The sequence below is a fragment of the Lissotriton helveticus genome, chromosome 10 (assembly GCF_964261635.1).
Source record: "Lissotriton helveticus chromosome 10, aLisHel1.1, whole genome shotgun sequence".
NCBI lineage: Eukaryota > Metazoa > Chordata > Amphibia > Caudata > Salamandridae > Lissotriton > Lissotriton helveticus.
The window spans coordinates 55,386,806-55,406,487 of record NC_136071.1 but is presented as its reverse complement, the minus strand read 5'-3'; the positions used below and the strand labels follow the sequence as shown (position 1 = coordinate 55,406,487).

The window sequence follows — 19,682 nt, the reverse complement described above, 5'->3', positions numbered from 1 at the left end:
CTCTGAAAAATTAAAAAAGCTGAACAAACAGAGAAAAACAAATCCATCAACAATGGCTCCATTCGGAAATGGTTGCTGCCCGAAAACCAGGAGACCGACGCCCACACCGAGGATCAACATGAGATCAATATTCCAACCCAGATTGAAAACATACACAAAAACATTGTAGGCTTAGAAATACTAGGTAAAATTACCTCTCAAATCAACTTGACCACCATGGATCACTCCGCAGACCACCAGTTAGACCCTAGGGACACGAGGGAACAAAAACAAAGCTGGCGTGCTAACCAATCACAAGGAGAACAAGCCAGGGAAGGAAATCAGGACTTACAGAGAGATTGGGAACCTAACTTAAAAAGCACCCTGCTCACTAAATCATCGAACAATAGAACGAGCAGCGGGAACCAAGAAACCCCAAAAACAAAAAAAGCAAATCATCATGACAGCACTAGATCATAGGTCATCTCAAGGCAACATTGAGTCCACCTATAACAGCGAGATGAAACCTAGCCCAACTAGACCACGCTCCGGGACAACAGTGCAGCAGACGGCGGTCACATCAAACCGGGTAGAAGTTTGTTTGGACCCCTGGCACAGGCAACCCCAAACTCGACAAAGGCCAATGACCCGCAGGAGGCAATCACTCTACAAAATCTGACATCTACAAATCACTATGACCGGAAAATACTGCTGTACCCTGAATATGCCTCACAGGGCAAGTGGGACATCCTTAACCACAGCAATCTTCTAAAACTCTGTGCAAATATTCCAGGTCTAGAAAAGACAAAAACAACGGACATTGAGAGTGTTTCTTTCCTTACCCCAGGCCCAAATGAGACCAATGAGACCACAGATCTAATCACCCAACGCACTATCCCGGAAAGACCCAGTGCCCCGGAGTTAAGGGTACTCTTGTTAAGGTTACCATTAGGTTTTTTACCTCAGAAATCCAAGTTAAGGAATACTTGTGTGAAGTGATGGATGCTAAGGTTAATGTATAAGTGATGTTATGGGCCTTCTGGCTGAAAACACTTGTTCTTGGTTGCTTTGGGTCTGCTCCTCTGTTTGTTCTCTCCCCTCTAATCCTTTCTCTTCTTCTTCATACAGCCCTATGGGATCGCTAGGTATCTTGGCTTTACACAGGCTTGATATTGCCTATTGTTTTTCTTCTCTCCTTGGTGGGGAGCGCCGTGGGAGAGGTGAGGCTGGCAGCACCTGTCATCAGTTTCTACTACAGTAGGCTGTAAGTAGAGTATGGTGGGATAAGTAGGAGCCATACCTACTTTTTTAGAGTCCATAACCAACACGAAAGAGACAGAATAAAGCTAGAGATCCGTGTTGTTTATGGTTTATATGTTGTTTTGACACTTTATGTGTTGTACTTGGTCTTTCTACACTGCATACTTTACCAAACACACTGTTTGTTTTTGGACACATTTTTCTTCCGAGCTTGATGGTGCCACTGATGAGAACAGGAGAATCCTGGTGAGTACCTGCCAGGTTCCCGTTGGTGGTTCGCCCGTGAGGTGCCATCTCGCTCGCACACACTTTTTTCTTTGTCTGAGTCTGACACATGGGTGTGTGTAGTATGTCTCACAACGTCTGTTAAAGGGGATTGGGCAATTTTTAAATGTGGCCCAACATAGGTGTATCACCTACCCCATCAATTAAAATAGGGGAGTTAGTTGGAATGGTTTTTTCAACGCAAGATACACTATTGAATTAATTATTTGTTAGGTGCCTATCTGGTCTAGGTCATATTTGTGGAAAGTACATGTTGAGTGGAGGGCGACCTACGACCTTATTTCCCTCTAAGCTCCTTGTTGTTAGCTATCAGTTTCTACTAGAAAGACCTCAGGTGGTCTGGCTGTCTCTGTTAGTTGGGGGGAAAGGGGTGGGTGTTCTGGGGAGGATAGGAGGACGGTTCTCAAGGGTGGTGGTTGAGTGGAAGGGTGGGACAGGATTCTAATATGGTGGAAAAGCAGCAAATGTCATGTGCACATGGAAGGCAAAGTGTGAAAAATGGTGGGGGAAATGCACAAATTGTTGTATTATAGATATGGTCGGGTTACTTCAGTCGATCTCGACAAATAGTGGTATGAGTTGGGGTACTTTTTTGATGCCCTATTATGGATATAAGATTACGGAAAATTAAGCATAGTAGGCTGTGTGCTCTATATGGGGGATAGCTAAGTTACGTATTGCGACAGTTAATTTTTGTGGGCTAAATTACATGGCCAAAAAGAGAAGGATACAACAGGACTTAAAATTCTTAAAAGAAGGTGTTTTTGTCCACAAGAAATCGCCTGGAGCATTAGAGCCCTATTAGAATCCTTGGGATTGAACGTTCTCTGTTGTACAACTCAGGATACGAGAACTAAGGGGCTGGCCATATTAGCAAATGGGAAGACCATTATCAATGGTCAGAAGGTAGTGGACAAGTATGGTGTAGTGTAAATATTACACTGGGGGTTTTATGTTCTCCTTATTAAATGCACCTGTCTTGGATGACCCAGCTCTGCTTAATTTCTTAGCAATAGAGCTACCAACTTGGCCAGCCCTGTATATAGTATGTGGGATTTTTAATCAGAATGTCTCTAGAGAAAGGCAAAGAGAAAAGGCAGGCCACTATATCGTACGTTAACTGCAGTCTTTACGATTCTTCAACCATCTCAGAAATGAAATTGGGTTAGTAGGTATTTGGGTAAACTTGAAATTACCTGATGCTGGGTACACTTACTATTCAGCATTTTATGGCACATTTGCAAGACTGGATTATTTTTTGGTGCCGCCATCACTGGTTAGGGGGATGTAAATACAGTTCTATCCAAGATTGATGTCAGACCATAACCCTCTTTTTTTAAAGCTAGCTACCACTCGAGGGATTGGGGAGGGTGCCCAGAAGATGGTCTTTTGAGAAGAGTCTCATGTACAATCTGGAATATGGAAGGCATATGAAGGGGTGGATCCCAGAATTCTTTTAACTTAACAAAGGTAGTCCCTCAACTGGGATAGTCTGGGAAACCTTCAAGGCTGGCATAAGAGGGGCAACCCTTAGATTTAGTATTGAGAGGCATTCTAACCTTCAGATTAGAGAACTTTATCAAAAGCTGGGGGGAGCAGAGGCAGACTTGGTTGTAGCCAGTACATCTGGACAAGAGTGATCCCTGGTGCTGAATCACATAGCCATATTTAGGTCACACTTGAATTAATTTACGGCTAAGAAGATGGCCGGGAAATTCGTGGCTAGAACGCAAGAGTGCTATAAATATAATGAATGGGTGGGGCGGGTGTTAGCAGTCAGGACGAGGCAAAAACAGGCTGCAGGGCATAGTAATGACATTAGGAATGGGCAAGGTAGAGTTGTGACAGATCTGGATGAGGTTAGAGAAGCTTTTCAAGCATATTATATTGATTTATATAAAGCTCCAGCAACGGCTTGTCTCGAGTACTTAGAGCATAATCTAATAGAGTAACCCTGGATGAGCGGTAACTGTTAGGGGTGGAATTCTCTCTCCAGAAAATCCAGCTTGCTCTTCAGGACCTCCCTTCCGGGAAGGCAGTGGGAACTGATTCGATTCTCCTAAAATGTTATAACGTTTTTTCATCAGAACTTTTGGGTGGGCTGTCAGGGTTATTCAGGCAGGAGAGAAATTGAAAGCATCCCCCGGACCCATGAATGACAGTCAATGTAATAATTTCTTTTAAGTAAGGAAAGGAGGCTGTTGATCTGGGATTCTATAGTCCAATCACTCTGTTGGTAAACAGCAAAATCAAACTCTACTCTGAGATCCTGGGAAATAGACTGGGTAGCATTATAGATAGATTAGTATCGGTTAGGCAGCATTGGGTTCATTCCGGGGAGGGGGACCTCGGATCATATGCAACGTGTAATTGTCTTGATTAATAAAATGCAGAAGAACTCATAGGGGTCACCCTGTCGGATGCCGAGAAGGCATTTGAGAGTGTGTAAGTATCTGTGGAAAGTTATGGAGGCATTTGGATTGGGGGGGCTTTTATTCAAGCAATTCGAGTGATGTATTCCAACCCAGTAGCTCAACTTCAGATTATGGGGCACAAATCCCAGCCCTTTCTTTATAGAAAGGGGAATGAGTTAGGGATGCCCTGCATCTCCCTTGCTACTTTTTTTTATATATAGACACCCTTCTTCAGAGACTGGATGTCTCCATTGATGTCATTCTGATTTGGTTGCATGGATGGGTTTCAAAAAAATTGGCTTATGCCGACAATATTGCAACAGATCCAGATAATGCTCTCCATGCTATTGAAAAGATAATGGAGGAATTTGGGGCTAACTAGGGGTATCTCTAAAATAGGTGTAATACACGAGTAGTGGTAAATAGATATACGTCTACCCATGACTGTCATGTGGTTGAACAGGCTGTTTATCGCGGGGTTATCATTGCTGCTAAGGTGGAGCAGTTAGTTGAAATAAACCTTTTTCCAATCACTAAAACCCCTAAAAAGGATTTTACAAGATGGGACAATCTACACCTCTCTATTTTAGGTAGATATAACCTAGCAAAAATGAGATTCCTCCTGTAGTTACTTTATATGTTTCATACAATGCCTCTGGAGTTCAAACATGCCTGGTTTAAATCAATAGAGAAGCTGGTAGCCAGGTTTATCTGGTCATATAGGAAAAGCAGGAGGGCCAATAGGTTTCTATCCCTTCCCATGGAAAGGGGGGATGTGGGTTGCCAAATTTTCAATTGTATTGCCTAGCAGCAGCTTTGCCATATCTTCACCCTGTCTTTGATTACAAGGAAGGAGAGGAGGCGAATGAGGGGTATGTCCCATCAATATTTGACGTAGCGATCAGGACTGCAGCTAAGGGATTCTTGGTGAAAAACTTTCAGACAAGCTATTATAAAAGAACACTGTTCAAGACTTTGATGGCAGTATTCAGACAGTGGTCCGGAATTCGGAAGAACCTGGTACTATGTTGATATTGTTGGTATACCCTGATATATCGGAATAGTCAACTGCTCGAATTAATCCTTCACGGTTGCTTATCTAAATGGGAACGAGTTGGTCTGGGAAGGTTAGGAGATCTCTGGGAATCATATGGCATAATTTGAAATGATTCTAGCTAGTTTTAATATAGGGACTCAAGATTTTTTTTAAAATATATACAACTTAGGGTTTTTTTGTTTGGAAAGGTGGGGGGATTAGCAGGCGTTTCTAGGCTACTCCTGCTGCGGATTTCAACTAGGGGAACCAATTACTCAGTATCACAAATATATGGGTGCCTCATGGAGGGGATTCCAGGGGACCTGGAAAAACGTGATACCAAATGGCAGGGGGATTTGACATGGATAACTCCTGGTTCTTGGAATCTTTAGAAATGGGAGGATCAGTTTTATGTTCATCCAATTTACAAACCCAACATTATAAGACAATTTCCGATTTATACTTTACTCCCGCCAAAATAGCTAAATGGGGTAGGGTGGCTGGGACATGCTGCCCTTGTTGTCAGGAACCAAGTGCAGACTTGGTCCAAATGTTCTGTTTGTTTACCCACCTCAATATATTGAGGCCAGAAATTGAACTATTTCTAAAGGAAATCCTTAATGTGACTATCTCCCTGTCACCACAGAATATGCAGCTGGGTGTAGCCTCTGCTGGTTGTATTCCCTACCTCCTACGTTCCAGCCCTAGAAGGAAGTGCTTTTTATTTATTTAGAGGAGTATATGGGGGGCCTCTGTCAGACTGGGTGTTTTCCTACCAGTAGAAGGCTGACTAATTGACTGCAAGTGGAAGGGAAGGAGGGTAGGCTGCTAGCAAGGCCGGACTGGCCGTAGCGGGCACCGGGCGTTTCCCTGGTGGGCCAATTGGGTGGGGTCCGGTTGGGCCCCTATGGGGCCGTTTTTGTCACGGGGGTAACAAAATCAGCTGAAACTGGCCCTAGCCAACAGCTCGGCCGCACCAACATGGGGGGGGAGATTGGGGGGCGGCTGATCAGCTTGCCAGCGGAGGATTCGGTTCCCAGTCCGGCCATGGCTGCTAGGGTGTCCCAGGGGTCTAATCTTATATACTGTACTATATGGTTGGAACATTTTGTGCTGTTTTCTTCCGTGCATATGTGATCTGTGATGAATTTCTATTTTTACCCAATTGTTGATATAATACTTTATTATTGGATGGATGACAAAAATGGGTAAAAGCTTACTAAAAACATGTTGACAAAACATATCTTAAATAAAGGAAGCCCATTGAAAATGCTATTAATATTTATTCACAAAATAATTGTGTAGGCAATAGCAATACTTTTCAAAATCAAGGTCAAGTGGCTAAGGCCAGAGCTGAGTCAGTGTGCAAGGGAAAGAGAATGGAGTACCCTAGAAGTGGTAATACCAATATTTTGACTGAATTTAGAATGTTTGCTGCAATTTGGTAAACTGTGCTGAATTCAGGGCGTAACACAGGCCCACGCAGCCCCCGCAGTGCGGGGGGCCCCAGGCCCCCACGCTTCAGGTAGGGGCCCCTCACTCAGCCCAGCAAGCTTCAAGTTTGTCTCTGTGCACGCACGCCACACATATCATTTAATTCATGATTGAAGTTCAATCATAAATTAAATGCGGCGCACGCCACGGCCTAGCGCACAGCTACTTCATTGTTTATTGGTGCCGTGGCCTCCAATTGGTTGTTAATGGTGGAGTGGTGGTGCACAGGCGCATGCCCAGGCCCGGGCCGGGCGGGGCCACCAGGGACTTTCACTTCTTGCTGCGTGCGCCGTGGGCCAAGATGATTAACAGTTGAAATGAATAAAAGCAGACCTGGGGGGCCCCTGGAATTGCTGCCGCTTCACAGGTAAGGCTGTGGATTGAAAGCAGCTTGGCCGCACAGATCTGTAACTTTTGCCAGCAGGACGCTCGTTGAATAAAGACTTGGATATATTTCGACCCGATAAAGTAGTAGAGTCTGTCTGAAAGAGGAGTGTTTCTTCTCACTAAAATTCTTACTATGTCTCTCTTCAAGTTCTGCTCCAAGGAGTTTGTTACCTTAAAATGGAAGACATAAAGCTGCATTCTTTTGCGCAAAGTCAGTGTGCCAATATCTGAGGAATATGTTGCGTCTAGCTGCGATCGCTTCTCTTTTTGAAACTCAGGAGCAGCAACATTATTGTCTTGTCACCAGGGTATGCGACGTTTACGACGCAACCATTACAACGCCATTCCATTACGACGCAGTCATAACAACGAAAGTTGTTACAACGAATTGCGCTGGGGGGCGCTCAAGGATAGTAAATCATTTAATTTACTATCCCAACACCTTCCCTACTATCCACGGGGACTGGTGTTGGAATAGTAAATTAATTTTTTTTAATTTGCGCCCCCCCCCAACGCAAGTCGTTGTAACGACTTGCGTTGTTACAACCGCGTTGTAATGGAACGCGTTGTAAAAGTGTGCGTCGTAATAACGTACATCCGTCACCAGGGCTTTAAGTGGACGCTTTTTCAATATTATCTACTAGCCATAGTTTCTGCTTATTTATCTTATGCAACTAAGTTGGCCCATTCAACTCCGTTCCCTGTTCTGGAGACAGCAGTTATGCAGTCCACATTACAACGAACGGAGCGCTAGAAAGGGCAAGAAAAGCGGGCCTCTGGCCCATGGTACCAGCCTTTCAGGGTGATCCCCTTATAGAGCCTGCTCTGTTCTGCAGAGTATAGCCCTGATGACCTGGAATAGTTCTTAAACAGACTTGTTTTAAATACAATTTCTTTGATTTTATTTTTAATATGGGTGATCTGTTAGAGTCTATGGCAGACATTCTGCAGAGAAATGTGCTTATATTTCATACAACATCCATCAAATATTTTTTTTAGATCAAAGCAGAACCTCACGTATGAGAAATTGGAGGGTGTCACAGAGATTGCAGTAATATTAGCGAGCTGCTGCTGTGTTACAATATTGAAATACACTGCACTATCCCTGAATATTAAATGTAACGCACTGTCAGAACTGAAATTCGATAAAAACCGTAAAGCAGTTCCAAATGCGGGCCCCCAAAATATTTTTGGCCAGGACCCCCAATTCCTTAAGATATCCCTGCATGCTATTGCAATACCCCATGTTTCTCAGTTGCCACAAATATGCTCATGGGGCACATTACAAATATAGCTTATTGCCCACTCGGTACCTCTTTAAGCCCATAAGTGCGAGTGCCAGGTTCAGATCGGACCATGCTCCATAAATTACAGCAAATGTTCTGTCCCCTGTGCATATGCGAACCCGCAAACAACACATTAGTGAAAGGCAGACTGGTTGTTTCAATAGTCTTCTCCACGTTTCACTGAAGCTGGCAACACACCCTTATTTTCAAAGGGGGACAGATCTCCTGCCTGAAGGTGTATGGGTGACGGCAGGGTGAAGGCTAGAGGGCCCTCGGAAGCCCATGCCCCCCCAGAGAACCACACCTTACGGAGTTCATTGACTTGGGCATCTCCTGACTGCCTCTCTGCATGCACATCTATAGAATGGCATGGACACAAAGGATTCTCTCATGTAAATGGGGTCACACACACCCCCATGCAATTCAGAGCACATCGCCTGAGGATCGTGCTGGTGCACATTTAGCTTTGGGTCAATCTATACTACAAAAGGGGCCACAAAAGCATCTGCAGTCCCTTCTATAATGCCATGGTGCCTCGAGGCGCAAGATGTAGGCGTAAATGCACCCCAGAGTGCTATGCACAATATGACCCCTGAGGCCATATAACAGAAGTGCCCCTGATGTGCAACAGGCATTTGCGCTCGCCTGGCATTCCCCTGGGGCACTTTGGTGTTACAGAAGGGGCATACATAAAGTGCCAGCACTATCATCAGAGGGTGTTCTCTCATTTGCATAGGGGCGTGGCCCCATGTAAATGAGGGAATCTTTTTGCCTCTATGTCCACAACATAATCTAGACACGGGCGTAGAGGCAAAGAAGCTGCCAGGAGGTGCACTGCCTGTGCGCCCAGGGGCGTAACTCAGGCCCCCACAGTGCGGGGGCCCCCCGCGCTCCAGGTGCCCCCTCACTCAGTCAAGCAAGCCTCAAGTCTGTGCGCGCAAGCGCATCATTTAATTCATGATTGAAGTTCATTCATAAATTAAAGGGTGTGCACAGCGCACGCCACGGCCAGCTGCACAGCCTCCTCGTTAGTTAAATGGTGCTGTTTTGGTACCGTGGCCTCCAATTGGTTGGTAATAGTGGGGGGGTGCACACACCCTGGCCCAGGCCCGGGCCTGGCGGGCTACCAGGGACTTTCACTTCTTGCCACGCGCGGGATGATGAATTCAACTGTGGAAATGAAACAAAAGTGGACCTGGCGGGCCCCTGGAATTGCTGCCGCTTCACAAGTAAGGCTGTGGCTGATGTGTGGCTTTCGACACCTACAGCTGGCTGCAATTTCCATGTCCTGCTACTGTTATGTACAACCGTTGCTGCTGTGCTGCCACGAAACGGTACATTTCTAGAAAAAACTCACCATGGTTTGGTGTTATATCACATTTAAGCCCTTTAGCAATATATTTACTCCATTGTCTGTGCAATCAAATATCTCTTTAAAAAATTCCTGCATGTAAAAAAACTTTTTTTTTAAAAGTTTGTTCTGCAATGTGGCCACACTGATGTAGCAGGCGTTAGCATGTATTTTTTCACTCTTGCTTCTATCAGTGTAAACAGAGCAGATGGTGCAAAAAATGTGTGACATCAAGATGTTTCTTGGTTTCCTGACTGTAGTGTGGACAGTATTAACACATTCTTTCACTGGCCACTAAAGACACTATCACGTGTGATGCAGGAACAGGGCTACTGTAATTCTGCAAAAATTTCCAACACTGCAGGTGTTCAGTAATTCTGTAATGTAAATGTAACATAATATTACGAGTCTTCAACTGACGGAAACAGAGGATGTTGGACCGAGATTCTGACATTTCAGATATCATTTATGGACCCATTCTGTCAGGTATCATCTGGTGAAATGTGTCTGTGGAAATCGCAAAGTGTGTGGCATTACAGCACTTCTAGTAATACCAGCATGGGCAGAAACTCACGTTCGCGCCCAGAACGATATTAAAACAAAACCAGCGATGAGGCATGGGACTGTTCCAGCTTCTTTCATGTTTGCTATTTGGACACTAGATTAAATTGGCCGTAAAAGTAGACTCCTGCAGTGTACACTTTATTTTCATCACCATGTGTGCCTTGAACCCTGTTGCCTGATATTTTCTAATTTCACAATTTCACATTTTGGCAGCTATTACACCCTTAATAAAAAAAATCAAATTTCATTCAATTTTTAATTACCTCCCTGTGTAGCTGTAGCTCAGCTCTGAAGCTAAATTATCTCCCTCACCCAATCCTACTTATCATATCATCCCTCAAGCCCCTCCCCCACCTCCTTCCACCTTTACTCTCGCCTCTTGAGATAATACAGCATGTTAAGCCAATTCACTGTAACTATCTGAGAAAGGGCCTCTTTGCCCCTAGTAGCTAATCTACTACATAATCTTTCAATTACTTGCTCCACTAAAAGGTATGGTAATCTCCACAGAACCTGCCACCATTAAACGAAACGGAGAGCTCTGATTGGTAGATAGCTCTTCTGAAAATGACACTAATAGGAAAGCACCTGCAACAGATAAATGTCTAAGTCCACTTCGGGTGTTCATAATTTTAGTGAGGGTAGCTCTGTCTTTTTAGTCTAAAAAAAAATGAACCTTTTTATCCTGTTCCCGGAGTACATTTAAAAAAGTACTAACCCTCTAATGCATACCTGTGGAATGACGTTGTATACATTGATTTCTTAGCTTTTTTTACTTTATCTTTCTTTTCAGTCAGCGCTAATAAAACCATGTCATTCCCGTGCAAAATCAATCAAGTCTTTAACGCCTTAACGGCGGCCGCGATTTTACAGAAGTGCGGCATTTCCGCAAAATGGGCGGGGCAGCGTCGGCCATTGGCCGACGGCAGCACTGGGGAGGTAGTGCTGCCGTCGGCCAATGGCCCACGGCAGCACCGAACGGGTTAAACAGAAAGCGTGAGACCCGAAATGCTCGAAATTAGAAAGGCTGGACATTTCTGGTTTTGCTGCTGGATTATGAGTCCCTTGCTCACTTGGCCACTGGATTCAAGATATCCTGGCTGATGAGGATTATGAATCCAAAACCGGTCCTAGGATGCTTGTTTCCGATCCAGGGAAGACATGGCTTGGCAGTTCGGGCTGGACTGTTCCTATGAGGCACAGGGTCAGACTGATTTGCATATGGCCATGTCTGAACTGGGGTGGCCGAGTGAGCTAAAGAATGGTGATGGATCAAACCCAGATCAGTTGACTGGGGGTGAGTGTTTGATTTGCTCAAATGCTCCATCCATCATCCCCTTTTGTATCGCTGGATTATGTTAGGCTGACACATTAATACATGGTTTTTTTCGAAGCTGCTTGTCTGTTTAATGTGGAAAGGTTAAAGAGGTTGCTTGTGTCTCATCGTGTTGCAAGCTGTGCTCTTTGTAGGCGAGAGGCAGCGTTGCTCAGAGGGCCGCTTTATAGTGCTGCTGCTGATGAAATAAGTCAAATTCATTGGTATTCTAGCAGGAACAGTAGTTTAACGCAAAACTATAACCCCCTCAGAATGTGAGAGGGGCCCCTAAATCTCCTATAGCTCATAGATAATCATGGGTTTAGGTTGAATGGGGCTTCCCTGAGGGGATGCCGGCCCTTGAAGGGTTGGAGTTTCCTGCACCACAGCGGTTATCGGCCCTGTGTTATGCCCCTGAGTGGGAAGGAAGGGAGGAGAACAATCTTTTTATGGAGGAGCGCAGTTGTCCACCAGGGTTCCTCTAATGTTTCAGTGTTAATTACCACCACCACCACCAATAATGCCACCACCCCCATGGAACATCTCAACTTCAATCTCCACGCGGACAACAGGAAAACCATCAGACGCACCCTGGCATACCGACCTCTGGACCCGCACTCTAATGTCTGCAACATCATCACAGACTTCATTGCATCCCTAGGCCGGGATTCCAAGGATTACATCTTCCTTGGCAACCTCAACTTCCACAACAATAACCCCAAAGACAACAACACCGCCCACATCCTCGACCGCATGAGCAATCTCGAGTTGACCCCGATCATTGACGACCCCACACACACTACAGGACACACACTGTCTCAAAGATACTTTGGCCTTTACTTACTTCTGACCGGCCAATGCACTGACTTTATAGTTACTGGCGGAGATCGCTGACCCCCACCCTTGGATTTAAACAAGTTGTGTCCGGCTTCTTCCTCAAGCATACAACCTGGCCTATCAGCGCCTTGTGTGGTGGAAAACATAGCTGCATCTATGCAGTGTGTTGATTTGCCCCTTATATTGAGCCAGTGGACAGCAGCTTCCCTTTTCATTGCGGTACCCACTGCCTGTACATTATAGTCCTGAAGGGTAGCTGTGGAGGCCAGTGTGTGGGCTGGTTCATATTTAGGGCGAATGGGTCTTTTGTTCTGAGTTTTAATGATGATTTCCCCGATCTTACAGCAAAGCCTGAAGCAAGCTCAAATGCATGGCGTGATTACTGAAAAGTGAAAACACCTATAACGTGTATGAAGTGGGAGAAGGCAGCTATCTTATTTTCTTGCCTTGCCCCTGCCGATAATGTCCGTCCCCAAAGGCTATGTGTGACAGTTCACAGTGTAGGATGATTTGTTTTGGCTGTTTGTGGGCATGTAGGATCTTGTGCATTGTGTTTTCTTGCTTATTACTCTGCTATATAAACTGTGCCTGAGCAAGCTTAAATGCAGAGTCGACATCTCTCATACCTAAGTTATAAAACATATATAGAGAATATGGGTGACAGATTCCTTTTTCATTGCCGGCCTGTCACCTGTGCAGTACAGTCCTGTGGGGTAGCTTTGCAGGTCAATGTGGCAAGTGACTTATTTCAGCCTGTATGGTCTGGTGCTCAGGGTTTTACTGGTGATTTTTGGATAATACAACAAACCTTGCCTGAAGTATCCTTAAATAAACACAGTTGCCCATTCCTTGCTAAACAAGTGACAGCCTTTAGCTAAGAGCGTTCTTTTTCCTGCCTCTCCCACTGCTAGTATTGTCCCCAAAATAGTAGATGTGACACCTCAGAGAGTGGGCTTATTTGTACGCTGTTTGTCGGCCTGTTGAATCTGGTATGATGGGTTTTACTGTTGATATCCATTACATTACCACAAACTTTGCACTGCAGCAAGCATAAATTCATGCAGTTTACCATACCTTGAAATCACATATATAGCATGTCTTGATAAGATAAAAATTACCCCTATTTGCAAATGGGCCGCCCTTTTAGCTGTCTAATTTCCTAATGAGGGCCACTTTTATTTTGGTGCCAGGCTTACTTTCTGTCCCAGTGAGTTGCCAAACTATGAATACTTAAGGGGACGCTGGATGACAACAGGAGTCACTGAGACAATATGTACCTTTATAACCGGAGGCAGTAAAGTACAGGAAGTCGCTTTGGGAGACGGTAAGACTCCGCAATCCATTGGTATTTAATGTGGTGAGAACAGGGGGCCTCTGGACATTCAGGCCAGCAAGCAATCCAGAGTAAGATAGGGTAACACATGCAAGGTGATACCATGATAGGAGGAGCAGAAAGAGAGAGGGGAGTAGAGACTGAGAGAGAGAGAGAGGTGGGAGAGAGAGGGGGGAGAGAGATAAAGAGAGATATACATGTTGCTTTCTGAGACATATGCAGGGTAATGCCGTGGAAGAACATGAAAGATACAGTATCTGTTCAACCAGGATAGCCTCAACAAGGTAGGTGGGAATAGGAGAGTGTAGGCCAGTAAGGCATAACTAGAGAATGCAAGCAGCACAAATCATGGGCCTAAGGTTGACACCCGAAAGCCTAGGCATGCTGTGACCAAGAAACAGAGGGCCCCCACTCTGCCTATTCCTTACAGTTGAAATATACATTTACTGCTGTAGTGTGAGAATGCATGTCATGAAAAGGAATATAAAGTAGGGTTGCCAATCGAAAAATTCGAGCCATATGTTGTTTAAAGACCCTGAAAGACCTTGTCTTGACACTAAATAGGGTTGTAAATAAAAATATATGTATTCATTTGTAATGTGACTTTTCTGTCTTTGTTCTCTTTAATTATCAGTCATGGATCATTCAGGCAGCCCTAGAACACAATTAAAGCACATCCTATTTCTATTTGCTGTTCGAAGTATGCACAGATACGTGCTGAAAATAAGGCTTTAGGTGACTGCTTATTTTTATTGGTGGGGAAAAGTGGTAGGTGGTGGGATGGCCCACTGGGGGCCCCCTCATTGGGCTTTGCAGGGGGGCCCCCTCAAATTTCGTTACGCCACTGCAAGTGAATTTCTAGAAGAGGAGATCAGAGTGGTGTCCATGGCTGCTTGAGGTGAACACATCAGTGAGAGACAACCAATTACAATCCAGGAAGTGCTAGGCTATCTGAACTGTGGTAATATATACATTGTAATTGTAAAGAATTGATCCTCACTAAATATTCAATGTGTTTCTGTTTTGATCAACAAAATGAGTCTTGTTCCCTCAAAAAAGAGAAAAACTTTAGGTAAACTGAAAGGAACGGTGTCTCATTTTGGAAAGTTTCCCCCAGTGAATAAATATTACAACTTATGATATTCGGTGTTTGGCTGCAAGAGCGGTTGCGAAAGATCCGTAAACCAGATTAATTATTAAGCTGCCTGATCACCAGGATAAATGATTTCTCTTTTGAGAAGCATCAGAGAATTACAACCGTCTGTGTGATACTATGGTGAAAAATATAAAGGTCAAAAGGAAATAGAGGCATTGAGCTCCTCCCATCTGATCTTTATTGCAAGAAGAGTTAAATTTGAGGATACAAAAGACTGCAAAGGAAGAGAATTAGGCACAATATCACTAGCTTCCAAACTAAACAAAGAACAAATAAAAAAAACACAGCTATGTAAAATTACTCAAAATGGCCTATTTGATTTCAGAACTCTTAAACAGGGAGCAGTGTGGTAAAGACAAGCTGGCGGCAAAATCTCAGGAAACCTTAGGACACAATATCCCAGAAAAGTTCTATAGCTGATTTCAATCAGTACTATAAAGCAGCACTGTTTACAAATATAGAGAATCATGAAGTCCAAATGAACCACTGCAGTCACAGACATCCCCCACAGATGGTAACAAAAAGAGAAGTCAACAGATCTGTAGCAACACCAGTCATGAGATACAGTGGAAGTACATAAAAGCCAGAGGAATAATGCTGTCCGAGATAATCCCCCCATTACAGTTAAGAATAGGAAAAGCATAGGGATACACTTAACAGTCACAAGTGCAGTCAGAACTTTTCTTAGAAATGTGTCTCTCTATAATTCCAGCATAAGTAAGGACATGTTTTAGTTAACCATGTTTTCTGTGATTATGCAACATTTAGAAATATTGGATAAAAAACTAATCTCTCATCAATGAAGCCCGAGGAAAAACCAAACAAGATATTTGAGCGATAAAATAGTAAAATGCTACTACTTACTAGACTGTCGATCTTGGATATATCAATATATAACACAGAGGGCAGTTGCTCCCCCTCATTCTGACAAGAAGGTCCAAATCAGATAAAATATGAACTCCAACTGAAGTTGTCCCAGAAACTGACCTGTTAAAGGGTTATTTATGTTGCATTCAATTTGGGAATCAATCCTCGATGTATTGGAGAATATTCTCTGTAACTCTGACCATAGTGCTGTTAAGGTGACTCAGACTTTAACTGCATTAGGTGCTAAAATAAAGAAAGAAACAATAATCCATGATTTCCCAGGTGAGATTGTGATTCCAAATTGAAGAAAGAACTTGGAATACCCTGCAAAATAAAAACAATTCAAATACAGCCGGGAAACTGGGCATACAAATGTACCTTGATAGAGACTTATAGTGAAGTACTGGAGAAAATAGGATGTGGATCTGAGCGTAAGCAAGAAAAAGACAGATCTATAAACATAAACAAGTGGAACAAGTATGGGGATAAGAACTCAATGGCAGATTTACTACTTCTGGCGCATCTCTGCTAATCAGCAGGGATGCGCCAGAAGAGTTGCGATGCATCTGCCCACCCCTGCACAACCACTGATTTTTCCATGCCATTGTGCATTTTCTGCACCATGTACTATGGCCTTACATGGAAGGTAAATATGCCAATTAGTAGTTTTACCATGTTACTGTTTTAGGGGTCGGAGCACATATACCAAGGCCTGGACAGCAGTGGCATTGTACACAGAGTTCAAGAACCAGCATTATCTGCAACAAATGGAGTCTTTACACAGGAATAGATAATAGATACATCTTTCTCTAACTCGTTCACTTGGACTCTTAGTCAGCCAGTCACTGATACACCGTCTCAGTCAATCACTAAACCAGTCAAACATTTGCTCACTCACTCACTGACAGTGGTCCTTTCAGAGACATCATACTGATACAATAGACAAACCTTTATGAGCCCTGATAAACATCTGGTTCAACATTAACCCTCAAATCTTACCTCAATAAAGTAGATAACGAAGTTTCCTGTTGACTCCGTTTCCGTTTCTAAAGCTTTTATTCGGGTTGTCATAACAATCCATGTAAGCAAAGACAAGAATTAAAACAGCAAATTACGATAATAATTAATCACAATAGCACATAACAACTGGCGATGTGTTACACATATGTACAAATTAAGGGGTATATTATCAAGCCTGTGCGATAAAATTATCGCCGCTTTATCGGCCGTAAACGGCCGATAAAGCGGCGATAATGGGCTTGATAATATGCTCTATGGAATTCCAATCGAAGCCCATGTTAGATGTGAAGATATCTAACATGGGATCGATTGGAATTCCTTAGAGCATATTATCAAGCCCATTATCGCCGCTTTATTGGCCGTTTTCGGCCGATAAAGCGGCGATAATTTTATCGCACAGGCTTGATAATATGCCCCTAAGTCCCCTAAAAAGGATACTTAAATTTCTTGTGCAAAAGGTATGTCCATAAAGTGCAAAAGTGCTACATATTATTCAGAGATATAAGGCCTTAATACACTGTAATAGAAATATACCATCAATATATAAAATCATGTTGCCAAATCAACAATTAAAACAAACAACTGTATACCGATATAAATATTAAAACCCTTCTAAAAAGGGAAGAATATGCCAGCATGGTAAATGTATAGATTATGTGTTTCGACTATATACTGATTGCCAAGTTAAGCAATAATAGATTTCCTGGCGTCTATTCATTTCATTATATACATAGCATGTTGACTCTATCAAGAGGGCTGTGAGTGATGGTCCATCGTTTATTTAATTTGGCTTAGTAAATCTTGTATAATTGCCTGCCATGTTACAGACTGTCTGAAAGAGTGGAACCACCTAGATTACATCTTCATGCAGTACTGATACCTAAGTGGCAACTTCAAGACTCATGCATAAAAGTCTATATGGAAAATAATTATATAAGATCATGTTCACTACATTGCCTACAACTACATCGTCAAGGTAAGTATATATTTACTAGTCTTAACTGCATGTCTACTTTACCTAAACTTCGAATGTGCTACATCGTTTAGGACAATATATTTGCATTGCAATAGTTTTGCTTTATTGCATGTGATGTAGTTTGAGTCTAGGCAGGCAGTCATGGTAAGGACGCAGCGGTGCTTCTATAAGCTCTCGATGTACTGCTAATACCTTAGAGGGCAGCTTCCAGGTACCATCCATAAAATGTACAGATTAAATACAGAGTAGTCATTATGATATTGATTGTGTTGCATTAAATAAACTACTGATGCCTATAGGGGAGATATCAAGGCTTGTGTATTGAAATAAAGGCGTACATCATCCACCGCAATGAAGAAGTCTGCAGCAAAATGACTATTCGTGTGGTCAGTAATTCATGTAATGTTTTACAAAAACATTTACAACCACCTGAAAATCCCCCCCCCCCTGAAGAATTGTCTTTCTTTAACTGTATAAAGAAAGAGGCAGTGCATGCAAGCAGTAAAATTGTCTGAGACAATTGCATCAACATAAAAATATTATCACACTATAGGTTCTAACTACACCCCCCTACACACACACTCCCACACTCTGGCTCACATACATAGACTGCTCAGGCCCTTCTCTTAATACTCGGTTCTGCTCTGATACTGTGGATGATAAATTCAGGCACTGCTGTCAGCACAGAGTTCTGGCTGCTAAATTAGCAGGTATTTAAGCAGGTTGTGAGGTTCTTGGGAGCTTCATTCCTCTTCCCTCTCGTGTGCACAGGGAGCCGCAGATGGCAGAAGACGCAATACATTTCAAAATTTCAGTTTAATGATGTTGTTGTCTAAGAATTAAAGGATACACAAGCCACCCTGGGCTTTGACTCATTATTTTATTTTATTTAATGCTTGTACCATACAGCATGGTCCCATCAACAGGATTCAATGGAGGTGAATGTTCATCAACATCGTAACATATTTGTAACTAACCATATATGTCATTTCGAGAAATAGTGCTATGAGAAATAGGCTATAATAAGGAGATTATATATAAACACAACACTAATAAAACAGTATGTAAACATGAATTTTTAAACAACAGTAGAAAATGTACAATCAGCAGATTCTTTACAAGGAACCTTTGTCAATCACTACATATATTTTGTGGCTACTTCTTTGCCATAAAGAGCCTCCTGGCCATCCCAAACTATTAGTTTGCAATAGTCATGTAAGGTATAGTTAACACAGTTAGAATATTGAAAGAAAGAAATTCCATTCACTGGTTTCAAGGTTAAACACAGGAAATGATATTGATTTGTATGAGGTTGACATGCTAGCTTCACATAGGAACATTTGTAGCTGATGCAGATTCCTCAGTAGAGCCACTACTTTTCCCAGGGCTATTATAAGCCTCTCCTGGATCAATGTAATTTCACATTTGATGTCTTGAGGGCACTTGGCTCAGACACAATCAGTTTGGAGGCCTGCACCCGACTTCCTTTGATCTGTCAAGGCCATCGAAGGATAAGCTAGTGCCTTTCGAAAAAATCTTCATCCATCTTGTATAAACAACACGTTCAATCAATTAAACAGAACTTGTAAAGCAGAGCACTGTCACTCTTAAGGGTATCTGGGTGCTGAGGATGCCGTGTCACCTTTGAAGCGCCATGTCTTGAGTCTCTTTCTGAAATCAGCCAGGGAGAGTGCAGTTTGGAGGTGGAGGGGCAGGTTATTCCAGGTCTTGGTGGTCAAGTAGTAGAAGGATCGGCCTCCGCTACAGCTGTGATGGATGCGAAGGGTATGGGCAAAGGAGAGTGAGGAGTAACGCGGGTGTCTGGATGGTTAATGAAAGTTCAGTATGTGGTTGATGTAGGACGGTCCTTGATTGTGGAGGGCTTTGTAGGTTTGTGTGAGGATCTGAAACTGGCATCTCTTCTGGAAGGAGAGCCTGTGGAGGTCCCTTAGGTAGAGAGTGATGGGAGACCATTTGGGAAGGTCCAAGATGAGTCTGGCCACAAAACTCTGTTTGGTCTGAAGTTGTCTGAGAAGCGGATTGGAGATGCTGTTTTAGAGAGTGTTGCCATAGTCGATGTGGCTGGTGATGAGGGCCTGGGCAATGGTCCTTCTGGTGTTAT

The 19,682-nt window shown here is 43.3% G+C and overlaps 1 protein-coding gene across 1 annotated transcript in view; it reads right to left on the bottom strand.

Annotated features, from left to right (window-relative positions):
- LOC144785032 (olfactory receptor 1f45-like) overlaps positions 1 to 19,682 on the bottom strand; it is a 97,181-nt gene that overhangs the window by 49,931 nt on the left and 27,568 nt on the right. The window contains exons 2-3 of the mRNA XM_078664154.1: positions 16,564 to 16,616; positions 15,685 to 15,807 (exon numbers count right to left, since the gene is read on the bottom strand). The gene's annotated coding sequence lies outside the window, so the exon portion shown is untranslated. The remainder of the gene's footprint in view (positions 1 to 15,684; positions 15,808 to 16,563; positions 16,617 to 19,682) is intronic.